At 64.4% G+C, this 21,058-nt stretch overlaps 1 long non-coding RNA gene and 13 other non-coding genes across 14 annotated transcripts in view; all 14 read right to left on the bottom strand.

The window, feature by feature from the left end:
• The window catches only part of LOC122122975, a 50,286-nt gene that overhangs the window by 9,683 nt on the left and 19,545 nt on the right, over positions 1-21,058 (bottom strand). Inside the window, exons 13-25 of the long non-coding RNA XR_006150224.1 lie at positions 20,392-20,537; positions 19,263-19,413; positions 17,045-17,190; positions 15,918-16,068; positions 13,700-13,845; positions 12,577-12,727; positions 10,367-10,512; positions 9,244-9,394; positions 7,030-7,175; positions 5,907-6,057; positions 3,693-3,838; positions 2,566-2,716; positions 346-491 (exon numbers count right to left, since the gene is read on the bottom strand). This is a non-coding gene — a long non-coding RNA (uncharacterized LOC122122975). The remainder of the gene's footprint in view (positions 1-345; positions 492-2,565; positions 2,717-3,692; positions 3,839-5,906; positions 6,058-7,029; positions 7,176-9,243; positions 9,395-10,366; positions 10,513-12,576; positions 12,728-13,699; positions 13,846-15,917; positions 16,069-17,044; positions 17,191-19,262; positions 19,414-20,391; positions 20,538-21,058) is intronic.
• LOC122123096 lies at positions 95-191 on the bottom strand. Its single transcript, XR_006150308.1, has one exon. It is a non-coding gene; the product is annotated as a small nucleolar RNA SNORD116 (small nucleolar RNA).
• On the bottom strand, positions 2,353-2,446 carry LOC122123064. Its single transcript, XR_006150278.1, has one exon. It is a non-coding gene; the product is annotated as a small nucleolar RNA SNORD116 (small nucleolar RNA).
• On the bottom strand, positions 3,442-3,538 carry LOC122123097. Its single transcript, XR_006150309.1, has one exon. It is a non-coding gene; the product is annotated as a small nucleolar RNA SNORD116 (small nucleolar RNA).
• On the bottom strand, positions 5,694-5,787 carry LOC122123065. Its single transcript, XR_006150279.1, has one exon. It is a non-coding gene; the product is annotated as a small nucleolar RNA SNORD116 (small nucleolar RNA).
• LOC122123015 lies at positions 6,779-6,875 on the bottom strand. Its single transcript, XR_006150231.1, has one exon. It is a non-coding gene; the product is annotated as a small nucleolar RNA SNORD116 (small nucleolar RNA).
• On the bottom strand, positions 9,031-9,124 carry LOC122123066. Its single transcript, XR_006150280.1, has one exon. It is a non-coding gene; the product is annotated as a small nucleolar RNA SNORD116 (small nucleolar RNA).
• LOC122123016 lies at positions 10,116-10,212 on the bottom strand. The gene has a single exon (XR_006150232.1). It is a non-coding gene; the product is annotated as a small nucleolar RNA SNORD116 (small nucleolar RNA).
• LOC122123067 lies at positions 12,364-12,457 on the bottom strand. The gene has a single exon (XR_006150281.1). It is a non-coding gene; the product is annotated as a small nucleolar RNA SNORD116 (small nucleolar RNA).
• On the bottom strand, positions 13,449-13,545 carry LOC122123017. Its single transcript, XR_006150233.1, has one exon. It is a non-coding gene; the product is annotated as a small nucleolar RNA SNORD116 (small nucleolar RNA).
• On the bottom strand, positions 15,705-15,798 carry LOC122123069. Its single transcript, XR_006150283.1, has one exon. It is a non-coding gene; the product is annotated as a small nucleolar RNA SNORD116 (small nucleolar RNA).
• LOC122123018 lies at positions 16,794-16,890 on the bottom strand. The gene has a single exon (XR_006150234.1). It is a non-coding gene; the product is annotated as a small nucleolar RNA SNORD116 (small nucleolar RNA).
• LOC122123070 lies at positions 19,050-19,143 on the bottom strand. The gene has a single exon (XR_006150284.1). It is a non-coding gene; the product is annotated as a small nucleolar RNA SNORD116 (small nucleolar RNA).
• On the bottom strand, positions 20,141-20,237 carry LOC122123019. The gene has a single exon (XR_006150235.1). It is a non-coding gene; the product is annotated as a small nucleolar RNA SNORD116 (small nucleolar RNA).

Raw genomic sequence — 21,058 nt, forward strand, 5'->3', positions numbered from 1 at the left:
CCTGTCTAGGGCTGCCGCCCGTGCCGGGGCACAAATGCGTGTGAGGGAAAGGCCTTCCTGGCTCCTACACTAGCTGGCTGGTGCAAAAAGTGCCGGACCTCAGTCACCGATGAGCGGAGACGGGAGTGAGTTTTCACTCATTTTGTTCAGCTTTTCCAAGGAATGTTTTTTTGGGGAATCATCATCGATCCAAGCACAGGCTCTGGGCGCCGAGCGGGACCCGGCCCGCGGGGCGCGAGCAGCACTGGCCAGGACATTTGCCGCAACGCCGAACGGCAAGCCTTGAGCAGCTCCCACCCACACCAAGGACCAGCACGGAACCCCCTTGGGCCCAGTAAGGCTCACCTCTCTCTCCCCGGGGCCGATGCACTGTCCACGGCGGGACAGGGAGCAGGCCGGGCGGCTCGCGCCCCTTCAAGGCTACACTGCTCCCTGGGCCTGGCATGCACCCCGAGGTCCCGCTGACCGAAGGCATCCTGGGCAATCAGCGCCTGGGGACCGAGAACAATCAAGAGCGCCGTTGAGGAAAAGGAACGAGGCCAAGAGCTGACCCGTCACGCCAACTCACAGCTTGCCCCAACTCCACAGCTATCTGTCTTCTGCTTTCCGGTGCCACCCTCCTCCAGGGGTTTCGGCACGACCATGCGCCTGTGACAGCGCTCGGGGTCTACCAAGCCAGATGAGGGGGCCCGTGGGTGGGGGCATGCGTGCCTGTGTTGCGTGTGTGTCTGTTCGTGGGTGTGCGGGTGTGCGGGTTCGCGTGGGCGTCAGGTTGGTGTGGGCCAGCTACCCTGACCCACTACCCAGTCCTGTGTAGTTGTCGCAGGACCACGCCTTGAAATCTCTGCCCGCCACCTGCACACACCCATGCAGTGTCTGCCACTCACAGCCCGTCTCCTTTCACCAGCATCGTCGTACCGGCAACAGGGCCCAGGGGGCGCCCGCGCTAAGCTGCTTCTCCTTCAACCCTCCTGCACGGACTCTGCCAGGGCCTCTGCCCACTGTCGGGGGAGGACTGGGGACGCCTCTGAGCCGCCTGCTGACGGCAGGCTCCTCGGAGCCCCAATTCACAAGGCCCTGCCCAACACAGAGAAACACAGAGCCTGCCCAATGCTCCTCCTTCCCCCCCCGCCACCCCCCCCCACACACTCAGCCATGACGGCCCTACCGACCTAGACCCATCCGGCCCAAGGCCTGCCCACTCTGCCTATCCTGGCCGGGCCATGCAAGCATCCACCGGCTTGGCTCGACTGCCACAGTCCCGCTAACGGACTGCTAGTGCTTTGGCCAAGGACCTGCACCCACACCTCCATCGCACCCCACGGGCCAACCGCGGGACTCCTCAGCCTCCTCCCCACAGGCCTGCGCAACCTGCGCTGCCGGCGGGGGACACTAACGGCACAAGCGCCCGCCACCATCACACCGCGCACCCTGCCCAAGGCTGTCCCCAGACCAGCAAGAAAACTCAGCGGACAGTCTCTGCCCAGGCCCCGCACTCCGCCTCAAGTCAATCCTGGGCCTGGCCGCACCGCACTCTGCACCCCCGGGGGTGGATTTCCCCAAAGGGCCCGGGCGCTTGAAACCCGCACCCAACCACCCCTCCCCACCCCCCGTTCCGCAGTGCACCAAATGCGCCTGCAGGGGACCAGGGCACACAATGACCACAGGGCCCAAACCAGCCCCACTGCAGCTCCCCGCCCGCCCGCCCGCCCGCCCGCCCGCCCGCCCCATGGGGAACTCAGCCCTGGCCACTGCAAGCCGCCAAACGCACCCCTGCACTGCGCACTCCTCCCACTCCCCGCATGCCAACAGGGACCCAATCCTCTCCTAGCTGGCTCCACTGTCCGCCCCAAGGCGGGCTCTCCTTCCCCATACCCTCAACGGGGAACCTCTGGGCAGCCAGACTTGGTCTCTGGGAGACCAACACCAAGCCTGCGGGGGTGGGCTAGCCCAAACCTCGGCCACACACACCTCGGGCCACAAAACCTCAACACCACACACGCTTCTACTGAGGGCACACGCTTCTACCTGGGGATCCAATCACCACGCGCACATCTGTCAAACACCTAGGCGCCTCCTCCTCTTCCTACCCGGGGACACAAGCCACGCACCGGCTGCCCCGTCACAGCCCAGCCGGCCAGAGGCCAGGGATGCCTATCGCGGGCACAGGCTGGGCGTGGCCTCCATCCACCTAACCAAACTGAGCCACAGAGCGAGCGTGCTCCCAACCCACAGCAAGCCCAGGATGGCAGTGTCTGAGTGCCAGGGAGGCGGTCTTCAGCAAGCGCCCCGCAGGTGCAAAGAATGTGTGCGACTGCGACTCGGGCCCCCGCTCCTACACTACCTGACTGTGGACCTCAGTCACGATGAGAACGACGGTTATAGAGTTTTCACTCATTTTGTTCAGCTTCCAAGGAATGTTATTTTGGGGAGTCATCATCGATCCAAGCACACCCGCTGGGCGCCAAGCAGCACACGGCACGCTGGGCGCCAGCAGCTCGGGGCAGGCCAAGCTCCAGCCCACACCGACGACAGCGGGACCCCCTCGGGCACAGCAAGGCTTACCTCCCTCTCTCCTCGGGGCCGATGCACTGTCCACGGCGGGTCACGACCCAGCAGGCCGGGCGGCTCGCGCCCCTTCAAGGCTACACTGCTCTCTGGGCCTGGCTGCCAACCCGTGGCCCCGCTGACCGAAGGTCTCCTGGGAAATCAGCGCCTGGGAGCGAAGAGAAATCAAGAGGGCCGTTGAGGAAAGGACCAAGGCCAATGGCTGACCCGTCGCGCAAAACTCCCTCCTTGCCCTAGCTCCATAGCTCTCTTTCATTCTCCTATCCCGCCCTCACGGGGCTTGTCTGGCCCATGAGCACAACAGCTCGTAGGAAGGCAGGCAAAACTTGGGGCCCATTAGTCGCACAGGATGTATGTGTGCGCGCGCGCGCGTGTGTGTGTGTGTGTGTGAGCGGGCGCACATGCGTGTGTGTGATCGTGTGCCTGTGCCTGGGGGTTGGGGTTTCTTTGTGCAAGTGTGAGACGGTGGTGGTGAAGGGATTGGTTGTTGGAGTCTACGCGTTGCGGTGTGTCCAAGGCAGCCGTTTGCGGGTGCATGCCTTTCAAACGCTGCCTATTCGTCCCCTGGACAAGGGACTGGCAGCCCGACGGCGCCCACGTGGCCAAAGACCACGGAGTCGGCAAGCAGAGCAAGGATGTGCTACTAACTGGTTGGCTGGCAGCTCTAGACACTTGAGCAGAAGCGAGACCCAGACGGGTCGGCCCAACCTCGGCCTCACAGGCAAGCCCCACTGGAGAAAGGAACGGTGAGTGCCAGGGCCCACTGCCGTGGCTGGCTACCTGTCTAGGGCTGCCGCCCGTGCCGGGGCACAAATGCGTGTGAGGGAAAGGCCTTCCTGGCTCCTACACTAGCTGGCTGGTGCAAAAAGTGCCGGACCTCAGTCACCGATGAGCGGAGACGGGAGTGAGTTTTCACTCATTTTGTTCAGCTTTTCCAAGGAATGTTTTTTTGGGGAATCATCATCGATCCAAGCACAGGCTCTGGGCGCCGAGCGGGACCCGGCCCGCGGGGCGCGAGCAGCACTGGCCAGGACATTTGCCGCAACGCCGAACGGCAAGCCTTGAGCAGCTCCCACCCACACCAAGGACCAGCACGGAACCCCCTTGGGCCCAGTAAGGCTCACCTCTCTCTCCCCGGGGCCGATGCACTGTCCACGGCGGGACAGGGAGCAGGCCGGGCGGCTCGCGCCCCTTCAAGGCTACACTGCTCCCTGGGCCTGGCATGCACCCCGAGGTCCCGCTGACCGAAGGCATCCTGGGCAATCAGCGCCTGGGGACCGAGAACAATCAAGAGCGCCGTTGAGGAAAAGGAACGAGGCCAAGAGCTGACCCGTCACGCCAACTCACAGCTTGCCCCAACTCCACAGCTATCTGTCTTCTGCTTTCCGGTGCCACCCTCCTCCAGGGGTTTCGGCACGACCATGCGCCTGTGACAGCGCTCGGGGTCTACCAAGCCAGATGAGGGGGCCCGTGGGTGGGGGCATGCGTGCCTGTGTTGCGTGTGTGTCTGTTCGTGGGTGTGCGGGTGTGCGGGTTCGCGTGGGCGTCAGGTTGGTGTGGGCCAGCTACCCTGACCCACTACCCAGTCCTGTGTAGTTGTCGCAGGACCACGCCTTGAAATCTCTGCCCGCCACCTGCACACACCCATGCAGTGTCTGCCACTCACAGCCCGTCTCCTTTCACCAGCATCGTCGTACCGGCAACAGGGCCCAGGGGGCGCCCGCGCTAAGCTGCTTCTCCTTCAACCCTCCTGCACGGACTCTGCCAGGGCCTCTGCCCACTGTCGGGGGAGGACTGGGGACGCCTCTGAGCCGCCTGCTGACGGCAGGCTCCTCGGAGCCCCAATTCACAAGGCCCTGCCCAACACAGAGAAACACAGAGCCTGCCCAATGCTCCTCCTTCCCCCCCGCCACCCCCCACACACACTCAGCCATGACGGCCCTACCGACCTAGACCCATCCGGCCCAAGGCCTGCCCACTCTGCCTATCCTGGCCGGGCCATGCAAGCATCCACCGGCTTGGCTCGACTGCCACAGTCCCGCTAACGGACTGCTAGTGCTTTGGCCAAGGACCTGCACCCACACCTCCATCGCACCCCACGGGCCAACCGCGGGACTCCTCAGCCTCCTCCCCACAGGCCTGCGCAACCTGCGCTGCCGGCGGGGGACACTAACGGCACAAGCGCCCGCCACCATCACACCGCGCACCCTGCCCAAGGCTGTCCCCAGACCAGCAAGAAAACTCAGCGGACAGTCTCTGCCCAGGCCCCGCACTCCGCCTCAAGTCAATCCTGGGCCTGGCCGCACCGCACTCTGCACCCCCGGGGGTGGATTTCCCCAAAGGGCCCGGGCGCTTGAAACCCGCACCCAACCACCCCTCCCCACCCCCCGTTCCGCAGTGCACCAAATGCGCCTGCAGGGGACCAGGGCACACAATGACCACAGGGCCCAAACCAGCCCCACTGCAGCTCCCCGCCCGCCCGCCCGCCCGCCCGCCCGCCCCATGGGGAACTCAGCCCTGGCCACTGCAAGCCGCCAAACGCACCCCTGCACTGCGCACTCCTCCCACTCCCCGCATGCCAACAGGGACCCAATCCTCTCCTAGCTGGCTCCACTGTCCGCCCCAAGGCGGGCTCTCCTTCCCCATACCCTCAACGGGGAACCTCTGGGCAGCCAGACTTGGTCTCTGGGAGACCAACACCAAGCCTGCGGGGGTGGGCTAGCCCAAACCTCGGCCACACACACCTCGGGCCACAAAACCTCAACACCACACACGCTTCTACTGAGGGCACACGCTTCTACCTGGGGATCCAATCACCACGCGCACATCTGTCAAACACCTAGGCGCCTCCTCCTCTTCCTACCCGGGGACACAAGCCACGCACCGGCTGCCCCGTCACAGCCCAGCCGGCCAGAGGCCAGGGATGCCTATCGCGGGCACAGGCTGGGCGTGGCCTCCATCCACCTAACCAAACTGCCCCACAGAGCGAGCGTGCTCCCAACCCACAGCAAGCCCAGGATGGCAGTGTCTGAGTGCCAGGGAGGCGGTCTTCAGCAAGCGCCCCGCAGGTGCAAAGAATGTGTGCGACTGCGACTCGGGCCCCCGCTCCTACACTACCTGACTGTGGACCTCAGTCACGATGAGAACGACGGTTATAGAGTTTTCACTCATTTTGTTCAGCTTCCAAGGAATGTTATTTTGGGGAGTCATCATCGATCCAAGCACACCCGCTGGGCGCCAAGCAGCACACGGCACGCTGGGCGCCAGCAGCTCGGGGCAGGCCAAGCTCCAGCCCACACCGACGACAGCGGGACCCCCTCGGGCACAGCGAGGCTTACCTCCCTCTCTCCTCGGGGCCGATGCACTGTCCACGGCGGGTCACGACCCAGCAGGCCGGGCGGCTCGCGCCCCTTCAAGGCTACACTGCTCTCTGGGCCTGGCTGCCAACCCGTGGCCCCGCTGACCGAAGGTCTCCTGGGAAATCAGCGCCTGGGAGCGAAGAGAAATCAAGAGGGCCGTTGAGGAAAGGACCAAGGCCAATGGCTGACCCGTCGCGCAAAACTCCCTCCTTGCCCTAGCTCCATAGCTCTCTTTCATTCTCCTATCCCGCCCTCACGGGGCTTGTCTGGCCCATGAGCACAACAGCTCGTAGGAAGGCAGGCAAAACTTGGGGCCCATTAGTCGCACAGGATGTATGTGTGCGCGCGCGCGCGTGTGTGTGTGTGTGTGAGCGGGCGCACGTGCGTGTGTGTTCGTGTGCCTGTGCCTGGGGGTTGGGGTTTCTTTGTGCAAGTGTGAGACGGTGGTGGTGAAGGGATTGGTTGTTGGAGTCTACGCGTTGCGGTGTGTCCAAGGCAGCCGTTTGCGGGTGCATGCCTTTCAAACGCTGCCTATTCGTCCCCTGGACAAGGGACTGGCAGCCCGACGGCGCCCACGTGGCCAAAGACCACGGAGTCGGCAAGCAGAGCAAGGATGTGCTACTAACTGGTTGGCTGGCAGCTCTAGACACTTGAGCAGAAGCGAGACCCAGACGGGTCGGCCCAACCTCGGCCTCACAGGCAAGCCCCACTGGAGAAAGGAACGGTGAGTGCCAGGGCCCACTGCCGTGGCTGGCTACCTGTCTAGGGCTGCCGCCCGTGCCGGGGCACAAATGCGTGTGAGGGAAAGGCCTTCCTGGCTCCTACACTAGCTGGCTGGTGCAAAAAGTGCCGGACCTCAGTCACCGATGAGCGGAGACGGGAGTGAGTTTTCACTCATTTTGTTCAGCTTTTCCAAGGAATGTTTTTTTGGGGAATCATCATCGATCCAAGCACAGGCTCTGGGCGCCGAGCGGGACCCGGCCCGCGGGGCGCGAGCAGCACTGGCCAGGACATTTGCCGCAACGCCGAACGGCAAGCCTTGAGCAGCTCCCACCCACACCAAGGACCAGCACGGAACCCCCTTGGGCCCAGTAAGGCTCACCTCTCTCTCCCCGGGGCCGATGCACTGTCCACGGCGGGACAGGGAGCAGGCCGGGCGGCTCGCGCCCCTTCAAGGCTACACTGCTCCCTGGGCCTGGCATGCACCCCGAGGTCCCGCTGACCGAAGGCATCCTGGGCAATCAGCGCCTGGGGACCGAGAACAATCAAGAGCGCCGTTGAGGAAAAGGAACGAGGCCAAGAGCTGACCCGTCACGCCAACTCGCAGCTTGCCCCAACTCCACAGCTATCTGTCTTCTGCTTTCCGGTGCCACCCTCCTCCAGGGGTTTCGGCACGACCATGCGCCTGTGACAGCGCTCGGGGTCTACCAAGCCAGATGAGGGGGCCCGTGGGTGGGGGCATGCGTGCCTGTGTTGCGTGTGTGTCTGTTCGTGGGTGTGCGGGTGTGCGGGTTCGCGTGGGCGTCAGGTTGGTGTGGGCCAGCTACCCTGACCCACTACCCAGTCCTGTGTAGTTGTCGCAGGACCACGCCTTGAAATCTCTGCCCGCCACCTGCACACACCCATGCAGTGTCTGCCACTCACAGCCCGTCTCCTTTCACCAGCATCGTCGTACCGGCAACAGGGCCCAGGGGGCGCCCGCGCTAAGCTGCTTCTCCTTCAACCCTCCTGCACGGACTCTGCCAGGGCCTCTGCCCACTGTCGGGGGAGGACTGGGGACGCCTCTGAGCCGCCTGCTGACGGCAGGCTCCTCGGAGCCCCAATTCACAAGGCCCTGCCCAACACAGAGAAACACAGAGCCTGCCCAATGCTCCTCCTTCCCCCCCGCCACCCCCCCCACACACTCAGCCATGACGGCCCTACCGACCTAGACCCATCCGGCCCAAGGCCTGCCCACTCTGCCTATCCTGGCCGGGCCATGCAAGCATCCACCGGCTTGGCTCGACTGCCACAGTCCCGCTAACGGACTGCTAGTGCTTTGGCCAAGGACCTGCACCCACACCTCCATCGCACCCCACGGGCCAACCGCGGGACTCCTCAGCCTCCTCCCCACAGGCCTGCGCAACCTGCGCTGCCGGCGGGGGACACTAACGGCACAAGCGCCCGCCACCATCACACCGCGCACCCTGCCCAAGGCTGTCCCCAGACCAGCAAGAAAACTCAGCGGACAGTCTCTGCCCAGGCCCCGCACTCCGCCTCAAGTCAATCCTGGGCCTGGCCGCACCGCACTCTGCACCCCCGGGGGTGGATTTCCCCAAAGGGCCCGGGCGCTTGAAACCCGCACCCAACCACCCCTCCCCACCCCCCGTTCCGCAGTGCACCAAATGCGCCTGCAGGGGACCAGGGCACACAATGACCACAGGGCCCAAACCAGCCCCACTGCAGCTCCCCGCCCGCCCGCCCGCCCGCCCGCCCGCCCCATGGGGAACTCAGCCCTGGCCACTGCAAGCCGCCAAACGCACCCCTGCACTGCGCACTCCTCCCACTCCCCGCATGCCAACAGGGACCCAATCCTCTCCTAGCTGGCTCCACTGTCCGCCCCAAGGCGGGCTCTCCTTCCCCATACCCTCAACGGGGAACCTCTGGGCAGCCAGACTTGGTCTCTGGGAGACCAACACCAAGCCTGCGGGGGTGGGCTAGCCCAAACCTCGGCCACACACACCTCGGGCCACAAAACCTCAACACCACACACGCTTCTACTGAGGGCACACGCTTCTACCTGGGGATCCAATCACCACGCGCACATCTGTCAAACACCTAGGCGCCTCCTCCTCTTCCTACCCGGGGACACAAGCCACGCACCGGCTGCCCCGTCACAGCCCAGCCGGCCAGAGGCCAGGGATGCCTATCGCGGGCACAGGCTGGGCGTGGCCTCCATCCACCTAACCAAACTGCCCCACAGAGCGAGCGTGCTCCCAACCCACAGCAAGCCCAGGATGGCAGTGTCTGAGTGCCAGGGAGGCGGTCTTCAGCAAGCGCCCCGCAGGTGCAAAGAATGTGTGCGACTGCGACTCGGGCCCCCGCTCCTACACTACCTGACTGTGGACCTCAGTCACGATGAGAACGACGGTTATAGAGTTTTCACTCATTTTGTTCAGCTTCCAAGGAATGTTATTTTGGGGAGTCATCATCGATCCAAGCACACCCGCTGGGCGCCAAGCAGCACACGGCACGCTGGGCGCCAGCAGCTCGGGGCAGGCCAAGCTCCAGCCCACACCGACGACAGCGGGACCCCCTCGGGCACAGCGAGGCTTACCTCCCTCTCTCCTCGGGGCCGATGCACTGTCCACGGCGGGTCACGACCCAGCAGGCCGGGCGGCTCGCGCCCCTTCAAGGCTACACTGCTCTCTGGGCCTGGCTGCCAACCCGTGGCCCCGCTGACCGAAGGTCTCCTGGGAAATCAGCGCCTGGGAGCGAAGAGAAATCAAGAGGGCCGTTGAGGAAAGGACCAAGGCCAATGGCTGACCCGTCGCGCAAAACTCCCTCCTTGCCCTAGCTCCATAGCTCTCTTTCATACTCCTATCCCGCCCTCACGGGGCTTGTCTGGCCCATGAGCACAACAGCTCGTAGGAAGGCAGGCAAAACTTGGGGCCCATTAGTCGCACAGGATGTATGTGTGCGCGCGCGCGCGTGTGTGTGTGTGTGTGAGCGGGCGCAGGTGCGTGTGTGTTCGTGTGCCTGTGCCTGGGGGTTGGGGTTTCTTTGTGCAAGTGTGAGACGGTGGTGGTGAAGGGATTGGTTGTTGGAGTCTACGCGTTGCGGTGTGTCCAAGGCAGCCGTTTGCGGGTGCATGCCTTTCAAACGCTGCCTATTCGTCCCCTGGACAAGGGACTGGCAGCCCGACGGCGCCCACGTGGCCAAAGACCACGGAGTCGGCAAGCAGAGCAAGGATGTGCTACTAACTGGTTGGCTGGCAGCTCTAGACACTTGAGCAGAAGCGAGACCCAGACGGGTCGGCCCAACCTCGGCCTCACAGGCAAGCCCCACTGGAGAAAGGAACGGTGAGTGCCAGGGCCCACTGCCGTGGCTGGCTACCTGTCTAGGGCTGCCGCCCGTGCCGGGGCACAAATGCGTGTGAGGGAAAGGCCTTCCTGGCTCCTACACTAGCTGGCTGGTGCAAAAAGTGCCGGACCTCAGTCACCGATGAGCGGAGACGGGAGTGAGTTTTCACTCATTTTGTTCAGCTTTTCCAAGGAATGTTTTTTTGGGGAATCATCATCGATCCAAGCACAGGCTCTGGGCGCCGAGCGGGACCCGGCCCGCGGGGCGCGAGCAGCACTGGCCAGGACATTTGCCGCAACGCCGAACGGCAAGCCTTGAGCAGCTCCCACCCACACCAAGGACCAGCACGGAACCCCCTTGGGCCCAGTAAGGCTCACCTCTCTCTCCCCGGGGCCGATGCACTGTCCACGGCGGGACAGGGAGCAGGCCGGGCGGCTCGCGCCCCTTCAAGGCTACACTGCTCCCTGGGCCTGGCATGCACCCCGAGGTCCCGCTGACCGAAGGCATCCTGGGCAATCAGCGCCTGGGGACCGAGAACAATCAAGAGCGCCGTTGAGGAAAAGGAACGAGGCCAAGAGCTGACCCGTCACGCCAACTCGCAGCTTGCCCCAACTCCACAGCTATCTGTCTTCTGCTTTCCGGTGCCACCCTCCTCCAGGGGTTTCGGCACGACCATGCGCCTGTGACAGCGCTCGGGGTCTACCAAGCCAGATGAGGGGGCCCGTGGGTGGGGGCATGCGTGCCTGTGTTGCGTGTGTGTCTGTTCGTGGGTGTGCGGGTTCGCGTGGGCGTCAGGTTGGTGTGGGCCAGCTACCCTGACCCACTACCCAGTCCTGTGTAGTTGTCGCAGGACCACGCCTTGAAATCTCTGCCCGCCACCTGCACACACCCATGCAGTGTCTGCCACTCACAGCCCGTCTCCTTTCACCAGCATCGTCGTACCGGCAACAGGGCCCAGGGGGCGCCCGCGCTAAGCTGCTTCTCCTTCAACCCTCCTGCACGGACTCTGCCAGGGCCTCTGCCCACTGTCGGGGGAGGACTGGGGACGCCTCTGAGCCGCCTGCTGACGGCAGGCTCCTCGGAGCCCCAATTCACAAGGCCCTGCCCAACACAGAGAAACACAGAGCCTGCCCAATGCTCCTCCTTCCCCCCCGCCACCCCCCACACACACTCAGCCATGACGGCCCTACCGAACTAGACCCATCCGGCCCAAGGCCTGCCCACTCTGCCTATCCTGGCCGGGCCATGCAAGCATCCACCGGCTTGGCTCGACTGCCACAGTCCCGCTAACGGACTGCTAGTGCTTTGGCCAAGGACCTGCACCCACACCTCCATCGCACCCCACGGGCCAACCGCGGGACTCCTCAGCCTCCTCCCCACAGGCCTGCGCAACCTGCGCTGCCGGCGGGGGACACTAACGGCACAAGCGCCCGCCACCATCACACCGCGCACCCTGCCCAAGGCTGTCCCCAGACCAGCAAGAAAACTCAGCGGACAGTCTCTGCCCAGGCCCCGCACTCCGCCTCAAGTCAATCCTGGGCCTGGCCGCACCGCACTCTGCACCCCTGGGGGTGGATTTCCCCAAAGGGCCCGGGCGCTTGAAACCCGCACCCAACCACCCCTCCCCACCCCCCGTTCCGCAGTGCACCAAATGCGCCTGCAGGGGACCAGGGCACACAATGACCACAGGGCCCAAACCAGCCCCACTGCAGCTCCCCGCCCGCCCGCCCGCCCGCCCGCCCGCCCGCCCCATGGGGAACTCAGCCCTGGCCACTGCAAGCCGCCAAACGCACCCCTGCACTGCGCACTCCTCCCACTCCCCGCATGCCAACAGGGACCCAATCCTCTCCTAGCTGGCTCCACTGTCCGCCCCAAGGCGGGCTCTCCTTCCCCATACCCTCAACGGGGAACCTCTGGGCAGCCAGACTTGGTCTCTGGGAGACCAACACCAAGCCTGCGGGGGTGGGCTAGCCCAAACCTCGGCCACACACACCTCGGGCCACAAAACCTCAACACCACACACGCTTCTACTGAGGGCACACGCTTCTACCTGGGGATCCAATCACCACGCGCACATCTGTCAAACACCTAGGCGCCTCCTCCTCTTCCTACCCGGGGACACAAGCCACGCACCGGCTGCCCCGTCACAGCCCAGCCGGCCAGAGGCCAGGGATGCCTATCGCGGGCACAGGCTGGGCGTGGCCTCCATCCACCTAACCAAACTGCCCCACAGAGCGAGCGTGCTCCCAACCCACAGCAAGCCCAGGATGGCAGTGTCTGAGTGCCAGGGAGGCGGTCTTCAGCAAGCGCCCCGCAGGTGCAAAGAATGTGTGCGACTGCGACTCGGGCCCCCGCTCCTACACTACCTGACTGTGGACCTCAGTCACGATGAGAACGACGGTTATAGAGTTTTCACTCATTTTGTTCAGCTTCCAAGGAATGTTATTTTGGGGAGTCATCATCGATCCAAGCACACCCGCTGGGCGCCAAGCAGCACACGGCACGCTGGGCGCCAGCAGCTCGGGGCAGGCCAAGCTCCAGCCCACACCGACGACAGCGGGACCCCCTCGGGCACAGCGAGGCTTACCTCCCTCTCTCCTCGGGGCCGATGCACTGTCCACGGCGGGTCACGACCCAGCAGGCCGGGCGGCTCGCGCCCCTTCAAGGCTACACTGCTCTCTGGGCCTGGCTGCCAACCCGTGGCCCCGCTGACCGAAGGTCTCCTGGGAAATCAGCGCCTGGGAGCGAAGAGAAATCAAGAGGGCCGTTGAGGAAAGGACCAAGGCCAATGGCTGACCCGTCGCGCAAAACTCCCTCCTTGCCCTAGCTCCATAGCTCTCTTTCATTCTCCTATCCCGCCCTCACGGGGCTTGTCTGGCCCATGAGCACAACAGCTCGTAGGAAGGCAGGCAAAACTTGGGGCCCATTAGTCGCACAGGATGTATGTGTGCGCGCGCGCGCGTGTGTGTGTGTGTGTGAGCGGGCGCACGTGCGTGTGTGTTCGTGTGCCTGTGCCTGGGGGTTGGGGTTTCTTTGTGCAAGTGTGAGACGGTGGTGGTGAAGGGATTGGTTGTTGGAGTCTACGCGTTGCGGTGTGTCCAAGGCAGCCGTTTGCGGGTGCATGCCTTTCAAACGCTGCCTATTCGTCCCCTGGACAAGGGACTGGCAGCCCGACGGCGCCCACGTGGCCAAAGACCACGGAGTCGGCAAGCAGAGCAAGGATGTGCTACTAACTGGTTGGCTGGCAGCTCTAGACACTTGAGCAGAAGCGAGACCCAGACGGGTCGGCCCAACCTCGGCCTCACAGGCAAGCCCCACTGGAGAAAGGAACGGTGAGTGCCAGGGCCCACTGCCGTGGCTGGCTACCTGTCTAGGGCTGCCGCCCGTGCCGGGGCACAAATGCGTGTGAGGGAAAGGCCTTCCTGGCTCCTACACTAGCTGGCTGGTGCAAAAAGTGCCGGACCTCAGTCACCGATGAGCGGAGACGGGAGTGAGTTTTCACTCATTTTGTTCAGCTTTTCCAAGGAATGTTTTTTTGGGGAATCATCATCGATCCAAGCACAGGCTCTGGGCGCCGAGCGGGACCCGGCCCGCGGGGCGCGAGCAGCACTGGCCAGGACATTTGCCGCAACGCCGAACGGCAAGCCTTGAGCAGCTCCCACCCACACCAAGGACCAGCACGGAACCCCCTTGGGCCCAGTAAGGCTCACCTCTCTCTCCCCGGGGCCGATGCACTGTCCACGGCGGGACAGGGAGCAGGCCGGGCGGCTCGCGCCCCTTCAAGGCTACACTGCTCCCTGGGCCTGGCATGCACCCCGAGGTCCCGCTGACCGAAGGCATCCTGGGCAATCAGCGCCTGGGGACCGAGAACAATCAAGAGCGCCGTTGAGGAAAAGGAACGAGGCCAAGAGCTGACCCGTCACGCCAACTCGCAGCTTGCCCCAACTCCACAGCTATCTGTCTTCTGCTTTCCGGTGCCACCCTCCTCCAGGGGTTTCGGCACGACCATGCGCCTGTGACAGCGCTCGGGGTCTACCAAGCCAGATGAGGGGGCCCGTGGGTGGGGGCATGCGTGCCTGTGTTGCGTGTGTGTCTGTTCGTGGGTGTGCGGGTGTGCGGGTTCGCGTGGGCATCAGGTTGGTGTGGGCCAGCTACCCTGACCCACTACCCAGTCCTGTGTAGTTGTCGCAGGACCACGCCTTGAAATCTCTGCCCGCCACCTGCACACACCCATGCAGTGTCTGCCACTCACAGCCCGTCTCCTTTCACCAGCATCGTCGTACCGGCAACAGGGCCCAGGGGGCGCCCGCGCTAAGCTGCTTCTCCTTCAACCCTCCTGCACGGACTCTGCCAGGGCCTCTGCCCACTGTCGGGGGAGGACTGGGGACGCCTCTGAGCCGCCTGCTGACGGCAGGCTCCTCGGAGCCCCAATTCACAAGGCCCTGCCCAACACAGAGAAACACAGAGCCTGCCCAATGCTCCTCCTTCCCCCCCGCCACCCCCCACACACACTCAGCCATGACGGCCCTACCGACCTAGACCCATCCGGCCCAAGGCCTGCCCACTCTGCCTATCCTGGCCGGGCCATGCAAGCATCCACCGGCTTGGCTCGACTGCCACAGTCCCGCTAACGGACTGCTAGTGCTTTGGCCAAGGACCTTCACCCACACCTCCATCGCACCCCACGGGCCAACCGCGGGACTCCTCAGCCTCCTCCCCACAGGCCTGCGCAACCTGCGCTGCCGGCGGGGGACACTAACGGCACAAGCGCCCGCCACCATCACACCGCGCACCCTGCCCAAGGCTGTCCCCAGACCAGCAAGAAAACTCAGCGGACAGTCTCTGCCCAGGCCCCGCACTCCGCCTCAAGTCAATCCTGGGCCTGGCCGCACCGCACTCTGCACCCCCGGGGGTGGATTTCCCCAAAGGGCCCGGGCGCTTGAAACCCGCACCCAACCACCCCTCCCCACCCCCCGTTCCGCAGTGCACCAAATGCGCCTGCAGGGGACCAGGGCACACAATGACCACAGGGCCCAAACCAGCCCCACTGCAGCTCCCCGCCCGCCCGCCCGCCCGCCCGCCCGCCCGCCCCATGGGGAACTCAGCCCTGGCCACTGCAAGCCGCCAAACGCACCCCTGCACTGCGCACTCCTCCCACTCCCCGCATGCCAACAGGGACCCAATCCTCTCCTAGCTGGCTCCACTGTCCGCCCCAAGGCGGGCTCTCCTTCCCCATACCCTCAACGGGGAACCTCTGGGCAGCCAGACTTGGTCTCTGGGAGACCAACACCAAGCCTGCGGGGGTGGGCTAGCCCAAACCTCGGCCACACACACCTCGGGCCACAAAACCTCAACACCACACACGCTTCTACTGAGGGCACACGCTTCTACCTGGGGATCCAATCACCACGCGCACATCTGTCAAACACCTAGGCGCCTCCTCCTCTTCCTACCCGGGGACACAAGCCACGCACCGGCTGCCCCGTCACAGCCCAGCCGGCCAGAGGCCAGGGATGCCTATCGCGGGCACAGGCTGGGCGTGGCCTCCATCCACCTAACCAAACTGCCCCACAGAGCGAGCGTGCTCCCAACCCACAGCAAGCCCAGGATGGCAGTGTCTGAGTGCCAGGGAGGCGGTCTTCAGCAAGCGCCCCGCAGGTGCAAAGAATGTGTGCGACTGCGACTCGGGCCCCCGCTCCTACACTACCTGACTGTGGACCTCAGTCACGATGAGAACGACGGTTATAGAGTTTTCACTCATTTTGTTCAGCTTCCAAGGAATGTTATTTTGGGGAGTCATCATCGATCCAAGCACACCCGCTGGGCGCCAAGCAGCACACGGCACGCTGGGCGCCAGCAGCTCGGGGCAGGCCAAGCTCCAGCCCACACCGACGACAGCGGGACCCCCTCGGGCACAGCGAGGCTTACCTCCCTCTCTCCTCGGGGCCGATGCACTGTCCACGGCGGGTCACGACCCAGCAGGCCGGGCGGCTCGCGCCCCTTCAAGGCTACACTGCTCTCTGGGCCTGGCTGCCAACCCGTGGCCCCGCTGACCGAAGGTCTCCTGGGAAATCAGCGCCTGGGAGCGAAGAGAAATCAAGAGGGCCGTTGAGGAAAGGACCAAGGCCAATGGCTGACCCGTCGCGCAAAACTCCCTCCTTGCCCTAGCTCCATAGCTCTCTTTCATTCTCCTATCCCGCCCTCACGGGGCTTGTCTGGCCCATGAGCACAACAGCTCGTAGGAAGGCAGGCAAAACTTGGGGCCCATTAGTCGCACAGGATGTATGTGTGCGCGCGCGCGCGTGTGTGTGTGTGTGTGTGAGCGGGCGCACGTGCGTGTGTGTGATCGTGTGCCTGTGCCTGGGGGTTGGGGTTTCTTTGTGCAAGTGTGAGACGGTGGTGGTGAAGGGATTGGTTGTTGGAGTCTACGCGTTGCGGTGTGTCCAAGGCAGCCGTTTGCGGGTGCATGCCTTTCAAACGCTGCCTATTCGTCCCCTGGACAAGGGACTGGCAGCCCGACGGCGCCCACGTGGCCAAAGACCACGGAGTCGGCAAGCAGAGCAAGGATGTGCTACTAACTGGTTGGCTGGCAGCTCTAGACACTTGAGCAGAAGCGAGACCCAGACGGGTCGGCCCAACCTCGGCCTCACAGGCAAGCCCCACTGGAGAAAGGAACGGTGAGTGCCAGGGCCCACTGCCGTGGCTGGCTACCTGTCTAGGGCTGCCGCCCGTGCCGGGGCACAAATGCGTGTGAGGGAAAGGCCTTCCTGGCTCCTACACTAGCTGGCTGGTGCAAAAAGTGCCGGACCTCAGTCACCGATGAGCGGAGACGGGAGTGAGTTTTCACTCATTTTGTTCAGCTTTTCCAAGGAATGTTTTTTTGGGGAATCATCATCGATCCAAGCACAGGCTCTGGGCGCCGAGCGGGACCCGGCCCGCGGGGCGCGAGCAGCACTGGCCAGGACATTTGCCGCAACGCCGAACGGCAAGCCTTGAGCAGCTCCCACCCACACCAAGGACCAGCACGGAACCCCCTTGGGCCCAGTAAGGCTCACCTCTCTCTCCCCGGGGCCGATGCACTGTCCACGGCGGGACAGGGAGCAGGCCGGGCGGCTCGCGCCCCTTCAAGGCTACACTGCTCCCTGGGCCTGGCATGCACCCCGAGGTCCCGCTGACCGAAGGCATCCTGGGCAATCAGCGCCTGGGGACCAAGAACAATCAAGAGCGCCGTTGAGGAAAAGGAACGAGGCCAAGAGCTGACCCGTCACGCCAACTCGCAGCTTGCCCCAACTCCACAGCTATCTGTCTTCTGCTTTCCGGTGCCACCCTCCTCCAGGGGTTTCGGCACGACCATGCGCCTGTGACAGCGCTCGGGGTCTACCAAGCCAGATGAGGGGGCCCGTGGGTGGGGGCATGCGTGCCTGTGTTGCGTGTGTGTCTGTTCGTGGGTGTGCGGGTGTGCGGGTTCGCGTGGGCATCAGGTTGGTGTGGGCCAGCTACCCTGACCCACTACCCAGTCCTGTGTAGTTGTCGCAGGACCACGCCTTGAAATCTCTGCCCGCCACCTGCACACACCCATGCAGTGTCTGCCACTCACAGCCCGTCTCCTTTCACCAGCATCGTCGTACCGGCAACAGGGCCCAGGGGGCGCCCGCGCTAAGCTGCTTCTCCTTCAACCCTCCTGCACGGACTCTGCCAGGGCCTCTGCCCACTGTCGGGGGAGGACTGGGGACGCCTCTGAGCCGCCTGCTGACGGCAGGCTCCTCGGAGCCCCAATTCACAAGGCCCTGCCCAACACAGAGAAACACAGAGCCTGCCCAATGCTCCTCCTTCCCCCCCGCCACCCCCCACACACACTCAGCCATGACGGCCCTACCGACCTAGACCCATCCGGCCCAAGGCCTGCCCACTCTGCCTATCCTGGCCGGGCCATGCAAGCATCCACCGGCTTGGCTCGACTGCCACAGTCCCGCTAACGGACTGCTAGTGCTTTGGCCAAGGACCTGCACCCACACCTCCATCGCACCCCACGGGCCAACCGCGGGACTCCTCAGCCTCCTCCCCACAGGCCTGCGCAACCTGCGCTGCCGGCGGGGGACACTAACGGCACAAGCGCCCGCCACCATCACACCGCGCACCCTGCCCAAGGCTGTCCCCAGACCAGCAAGAAAACTCAGCGGACAGTCTCTGCCCAGGCCCCGCACTCCGCCTCAAGTCAATCCTGGGCCTGGCCGCACCGCACTCTGCACCCCCGGGGGTGGATTTCCCCAAAGGGCCCGGGCGCTTGAAACCCGCACCCAACCACCCCTCCCCACCCCCCGTTCCGCAGTGCACCAAATGCGCCTGCAGGGGACCAGGGCACACAATGACCACAGGGCCCAAACCAGCCCCACTGCAGCTCCCCGCCCGCCCGCCCGCCCGCCCGCCCGCCCGCCCCATGGGGAACTCAGCCCTGGCCACTGCAAGCCGCCAAACGCACCCCTGCACTGCGCACTCCTCCCACTCCCCGCATGCCAACAGGGACCCAATCCTCTCCTAGCTGGCTCCACTGTCCGCCCCAAGGCGGGCTCTCCTTCCCCATACCCTCAACGGGGAACCTCTGGGCAGCCAGACTTGGTCTCTGGGAGACCAACACCAAGCCTGCGGGGGTGGGCTAGCCCAAACCTCGGCCACACACACCTCGGGCCACAAAACCTCAACACCACACACGCTTCTACTGAGGGCACACGCTTCTACCTGGGGATCCAATCACCACGCGCACATCTGTCAAACACCTAGGCGCCTCCTCCTCTTCCTACCCGGGGACACAAGCCACGCACCGGCTGCCCCGTCACAGCCCAGCCGGCCAGAGGCCAGGGATGCCTATCGCGGGCACAGGCTGGGCGTGGCCTCCATCCACCTAACCAAACTGCCCCACAGAGCGAGCGTGCTCCCAACCCACAGCAAGCCCAGGATGGCAGTGTCTGAGTGCCAGGGAGGCGGTCTTCAGCAAGCGCCCCGCAGGTGCAAAGAATGTGTGCGACTGCGACTCGGGCCCCCGCTCCTACACTACCTGACTGTGGACCTCAGTCACGATGAGAACGACGGTTATAGAGTTTTCACTCATTTTGTTCAGCTTCCAAGGAATGTTATTTTGGGGAGTCATCATCGATCCAAGCACACCCGCTGGGCGCCAAGCAGCACACGGCACGCTGGGCGCCAGCAGCTCGGGGCAGGCCAAGCTCCAGCCCACACCGACGACAGCGGGACCCCCTCGGGCACAGCGAGGCTTACCTCCCTCTCTCCTCGGGGCCGATGCACTGTCCACGGCGGGTCACGACCCAGCAGGCCGGGCGGCTCGCGCCCCTTCAAGGCTACACTGCTCTCTGGGCCTGGCTGCCAACCCGTGGCCCCGCTGACCGAAGGTCTCCTGGGAAATCAGCGCCTGGGAGCGAAGAGAAATCAAGAGGGCCGTTGAGGAAAGGACCAAGGCCAATGGCTGACCCGTCGCGCAAAACTCCCTCCTTGCCCTAGCTCCATAGCTCTCTTTCATTCTCCTATCCCGCCCTCACGGGGCTTGTCTGGCCCATGAGCACAACAGCTCGTAGGAAGGCAGGCAAAACTTGGGGCCCATTAGTCGCACAGGATGTATGTGTGCGCGCGCGCGCGTGTGTGTGTGTGTGTGTGTGAGCGGGCGCACGTGCGTGTGTGTGATCGTGTGCCTGTGCCTGGGGGTTGGGGTTTCTTTGTGCAAGTGTGAGACGGTGGTGGTGAAGGGATTGGTTGTTGGAGTCTACGCGTTGCGGTGTGTCCAAGGCAGCCGTTTGCGGGTGCATGCCTTTCAAACGCTGCCTATTCGTCCCCTGGACAAGGGACTGGCAGCCCGACGGCGCCCACGTGGCCAAAGACCACGGAGTCGGCAAGCAGAGCAAGGATGTGCTACTAACTGGTTGGCTGGCAGCTCTAGACACTTGAGCAGAAGCGAGACCCAGACGGGTCGGCCCAACCTCGGCCTCACAGGCAAGCCCCACTGGAGAAAGGAACGGTGAGTGCCAGGGCCCACTGCCGTGGCTGGCTACCTGTCTAGGGCTGCCGCCCGTGCCGGGGCACAAATGCGTGTGAGGGAAAGGCCTTCCTGGCTCCTACACTAGCTGGCTGGTGCAAAAAGTGCCGGACCTCAGTCACCGATGAGCGGAGACGGGAGTGAGTTTTCACTCATTTTGTTCAGCTTTTCCAAGGAATGTTTTTTTGGGGAATCATCATCGATCCAAGCACAGGCTCTGGGCGCCGAGCGGGACCCGGCCCGCGGGGCGCGAGCAGCACTGGCCAGGACATTTGCCGCAACGCCGAACGGCAAGCCTTGAGCAGCTCCCACCCACACCAAGGACCAGCACGGAACCCCCTTGGGCCCAGTAAGGCTCACCTCTCTCTCCCCGGGGCCGATGCACTGTCCACGGCGGGACAGGGAGCAGGCCGGGCGGCTCGCGCCCCTTCAAGGCTACACTGCTCCCTGGGCCTGGCATGCACCCCGAGGTCCCGCTGACCGAAGGCATCCTGGGCAATCAGCGCCTGGGGACCGAGAACAATCAAGAGCGCCGTTGAGGAAAAGGAACGAGGCCAAGAGCTGACCCGTCACGCCAACTCGCAGCTTGCCCCAACTCCACAGCTATCTGTCTTCTGCTTTCCGGTGCCACCCTCCTCCAGGGGTTTCGGCACGACCATGCGCCTGTGACAGCGCTCGGGGTCTACCAAGCCAGATGAGGGGGCCCGTGGGTGGGGGCATGCGTGCCTGTGTTGCGTGTGTGTCTGTTCGTGGGTGTGCGGGTGTGCGGGTTCGCGTGGGCGTCAGGTTGGTGTGGGCCAGCTACCCTGACCCACTACCCAGTCCTGTGTAGTTGTCGCAGGACCACGCCTTGAAATCTCTGCCCGCCACCTGCACACACCCATGCAGTGTCTGCCACTCACAGCCCGTCTCCTTTCACCAGCATCGTCGTACCGGCAACAGGGCCCAGGGGGCGCCCGCGCTAAGCTGCTTCTCCTTCAACCCTCCTGCACGGACTCTGCCAGGGCCTCTGCCCACTGTCGGGGGA

Source organism: Dipodomys spectabilis, unplaced genomic scaffold, assembly GCF_019054845.1.
Source record: "Dipodomys spectabilis isolate Male_0828 unplaced genomic scaffold, ASM1905484v1 ptg000219l, whole genome shotgun sequence".
NCBI classification, from domain to species: domain Eukaryota; kingdom Metazoa; phylum Chordata; class Mammalia; order Rodentia; family Heteromyidae; genus Dipodomys; species Dipodomys spectabilis.